General features: G+C 41.1%; 1 non-coding gene across 1 annotated transcript; it reads left to right on the forward strand.

Moving 5' to 3' along the window:
• The first annotated feature begins 1,292 nt into the window (after window positions 1-1,292).
• LOC112753659 (small nucleolar RNA R71) lies at window positions 1,293-1,396 on the forward strand. Its single transcript, XR_003178033.1, has one exon. It is a non-coding gene; the product is annotated as a small nucleolar RNA R71 (small nucleolar RNA).
• The last annotated feature ends 3,046 nt before the right edge of the window (window positions 1,397-4,442 follow it).

Below are 4,442 nucleotides of genomic sequence, written 5' to 3' on the forward strand. Positions count from 1 at the left end.
CTCTATCGAACATAGTTTCACCTATGGCATAAGGGATGTGAAAACTCCCTGGGTCTCTTCTTTTCGTAGGCAGCTCAGGTTGAATAAGGGCACTACATTCCTTGTTCATCACTATAGTCTGGCCTCCTTTGAGTGAGCTTTTCCTAGGAAGAAGTTCCTTCATATACTTGATGAATGCAGGCATTTGTTGAATTGCCTTGATGAATGGTATGTTTACATGCAGAGATGCAAACAAGTCTAGGAACCTTGAGTATATTCTCTTTCCCACAGCACCATTGAGCAGTTGAGGGAAGGGAGCATAGAGCTTCAGCAACTCTTGTTGTGAAATTTCTGGTCCTTGGTGATTTCTATCCTCGTCCTTTGTTGAGTTGTCTTCAGGTTGTTTGCAAAGTTTGCCTTGCTTGTCTTCAGTCTCTTGATCACTCTTAGTGACCATTTTGCAATTTTCCCATCTTACTTTCTTTGCTTCTCCTTTGGGGTTCTTCTCCGTGTCACTTGGGAAGCTATCAGTAGGTTTGGGGATCTTCTCAGCTAAATATCCCACCTGGAATTCCAGCTTCCTTATGGTCTCTCCCTGGTTCTTAATATTGGCTCGCACCTCCTCTTTGAACACCTTATTTTCTTGAATCTCTTGGCATATTCCTTCAAGTAAGGATTCAATCTTAGAAAGCTTGTCATCAATTGATGAGTGATTCAGAGCACATGTGCTGTTTTGGTTTTGATAAGTGTGTGGAGACGTGTTATTGTCGAGGTGTTGAGATGTCCTCTGGGTGAATTGCTGGTGGGCTGCATTGTTGTTGGAGTTGTAACGTCTCTGGTCTTGGTTTTGATCTTGCTCACTTCCCCACCCAAAGTTTGGGTGGTTTCTCCATCCAGGGTTGTAAGTCTTGGAGTATGGATCATAGTTTTTTCTTGGTGAATTCCCAATGTAGTTGGCTTGCTCCTGACTCCCCTCTACTTCTTCATTCACTCCTTCTTGGATTGTTGATGAAGATGAGATTGCTGCTACTTGGTTCCTCTCCATCTTCTTGGTGAGGTCAGCCAACTGCTGGGTAATGAGCTTGTTTTGGGCCAACAGAGCATCTACATTATTTAACTCCATCACTCCTCTTGTGTTCCCTCTTTCGGAAGCATAGAAGTAGTCATTTTCTGCTACTGTTTCAATAACATCTATGGCCTCCTCAATGGTCTTCTTCTTGTTCAAGGATCCTCCAGATGAATGGTCTACGGCCTTCTTTGACTCATAAGAGAGCCCTTCATAGAAAATGTGCAGCTGGACCCATTCGTTGAACATGTCAGGTGGACACCTCCTTGTTAAGTCCTTGAACCTCTCCCATGCTTCATACAGGGTCTCACCATCTTGTTGCCTAAAAGTTTGAACCTCAGCTCTCAGCCTATTGATTCGTTGAGGAGGGTAGAATCTTGCTAAGAATTTGTTCACCACATCCTCCCAAGTTGTCAAGCTCTCCCTTGGGAAAGATTCCAGCCACTTGGCTGCCTTGTCCCTGAGTAAGAAAGGAAATAAGATTTGTCTATAGGCGTCAGGATGAACACCATTAGATTTCACTGTGTCACATATTCTCAGGAAGGTGGTCAAATGTTGATTGGGGTCTTCTTGAACACCTCCTCCAAACGAACAGTTGTTCTGAACAAGGGTGATGAGCTGTGGTTTAAGTTCAATGTTGTTGGCATGGATTGTTGGCTTTTGGATGCTACTTCCACAATTGCCTGGGTTTGGATTAATGTAAGAGCCCAAAACTCTTCTATCCTCCCCAGCATGAATTGCTCCACCTCCTCTGCCGTGGTTGTGAGTCTCTTCTTCATGATGATTTTCCATGTTTTCTTCCATGTTTGGTTCAAAGTATTCCTCAAAGTGTTCCTCCTCTTCTTCAGCACCAACTACACGTTTTTCTTTTGCCTCCCTCCTTAGTCTAAGGAAGGTTCTCTCAGGTTCAGAATCAAAGGAAGTTGAAGCCCCGCTTCTTCTCCCTGTCATACAACCAACAAGTACAAGCAAGAAAATAGGTGCAGACAGTATTTGTGTCAGAATTGCTATTAGTTGTGGGTGATACAATATATCAAACAGTTAGTGGGTTAGCAAACAAAATTGAAAATAACAAAGAAAAACAAAAGAGTAGAGGGGGAAGGGAAGAAGTTTAACTAAAACAAAAAGTAAATTACTCAAACAGAAAAATGAAATTCACAAAATAAAATGCTCAGTCTAGTGATCTTTCAATCTAATCATTGTTGATGCACAATCAATCCCCGGCAATGGCACCATAAACTTGATGCACGGAAAACTTGTCTCTCAACAAATCTCCCTTCGGCAAGTGTACCGAATTTGTCGTCAAGTAAAAACTCACAATAGAGTGAGGTCGAATCCCATAGGGATTGATTGATCAAGCAACTTTAATTAGAAGAATGTTCTAGTTGAGCGAATCCAGAATTTGGGTTGAGAGTTGCAGAAAGTAAAATGGCGGGAATGTAAATAACAGAAAAGTAAATGCTAGAATTAAAGGACTGGAAGTAAATGACTGAAAATAAATTGCAGAATTGTAAATGAGAATGGGGGATTTGCTCATAAAAGTAAATAGCAGAAATTAAAGAGAATGGGTAGGATCAGAGATGGGGAGTTCATTGGGCTTAGGAGATGTTGCAATTCTCCGGATCAAGTTCATTTTCATCTCTTCCTCAATCAATGCACTTATTGATCTCCTTGGCAATCTTAAGTGATTGAATTACAATTTCTTGCAATTCGATCTCTCAAATCTTGATCAATAGCCAATTCCTTGGTCAATTGCTCATGAGAAGAGATGAAGTATGGTCACTGATTATACCACATGCATTTCCCAAATCAAGTATTGAGAGGGTTATAGTCACATACCCATCCAAACCCAATTTGGTCCAGCATGAAAAAGCATTTCTAGCTTGATCTCTTTATTCCTCTTTCAAGGTTCAAAAGAGATCCAAGTTTGAATAGCTTCTCTTCCAAGATAACTACTCAATTGGATGAAGATCGAAAGCTTTCAAGTAAAATCAAGAGGAAAGATAGAAGAAGAATAATGAAAATTAGTATTGATCCATCAAATTACAACAGAGCTCCCTAACCCAATGAAAGGGGTTTAGTTGTTCATAGCTCTTGAAAATGAAAACAAAGATGGAGAATACATCATAAAACTAAAAATTGCAAAGAAAGTAAAATACAGAGAGTAGTTCTCTTTTTTCCCCAGCCTCCAAAACTCCTTATCAATTCAAAGCTACTCCTATATATACTACTCTTCTCAGCTTCTAGTGTGATTCTTCAAGTCTTGGGCCTTTGGATCTTGAGTTTGAAGCAGTTTCTTTCTTTATTTGGGCTTGGCTTTACTTGCAGAGAGAAAGTGCGAGTGGGCGGAGACTTTAGTTCAGGACGTTAGGGGTGTTAATATTTAGTAAGAATATAAGTTCGAGAACGTTAGTGATACTTAACATTGTCACTAACGTTCCAATGCACCCCTTTGCTTCACATTAAAACCCACGTTAACTAGGTTAACGTGGCTTTTAACGTTGCCTTGTTAACCTTCGAGAACGTTAGTGACACTCAACATTGTCACTAACGTTCCAGTGTGCCCCTTCTTGCTTCACGTTAAAGCCCACGTTAACTAGGTTAACATGGCTTCTAACGTGGCCTTTGCCATCCTTCGAGAACGTTAGTGACATTCAACATTGTCACTAACATTCCAATGTGCCCCTAGGTCTCACGTTAGAGTCCACGTTAACTAGGTTAACGTGGCTTCTAACGTGGCCATCCTTAGCCATCCCAACGTTAGTGACAATGTTGAGTGTCACTAACGTTGGCTCATCCTTCATTCCTCATCGTTAGCTTCCACGTTAACCAAGTTAACGTGGAAGTTAACGTGACTCTTGGGGGTTGTGTGGTTGCTTCAACGTTAGTGACAATGTTGAGTGTCACTAACGTTGTCGACAACTCTTCATCCCTTACGTTAGTTCCCACATTAACCAAGTTAACGTGGGAGTTAACGCGGTACTTTGCATCATAGGCCAACGTTAGTGACAATGTTGAGTGTCACTAACGTTGGCTTCTCTTCCCCCCTTAACGTTAGAGGCCACGTTAACCTAACGTTAACTAGGTTAACGTGGCTTCTAACGTGGCCACTTATGAGTAATTGCCAAGGTTAGTGACAATGTTAAGTGTCACTAACGTTGGCTCAACTTCTCTTCTCCACGTTAGAGTTCACGTTAACTTAGTTAACGTGACTCTCTAACGTGGGCATTGATGGCTTTTTGAGAGTGTTATTGGCAATCACTTTTCTCATTAACCTTGCAAGTTACCTCCCCTTTTCTTGCTTCCTTTTGGTCCTGAAATCAAGCAATAAAGTGCATCAAAGCTCTAGTCCAAGTCATGAGTAATGCAACATAATATTTGTCACTAAACTTATGCA

Source organism: Arachis hypogaea, chromosome 15 (genome assembly GCF_003086295.3).
Source record: "Arachis hypogaea cultivar Tifrunner chromosome 15, arahy.Tifrunner.gnm2.J5K5, whole genome shotgun sequence".
In the NCBI taxonomy this organism is placed as follows: Eukaryota; Viridiplantae; Streptophyta; class Magnoliopsida; order Fabales; family Fabaceae; genus Arachis; species Arachis hypogaea.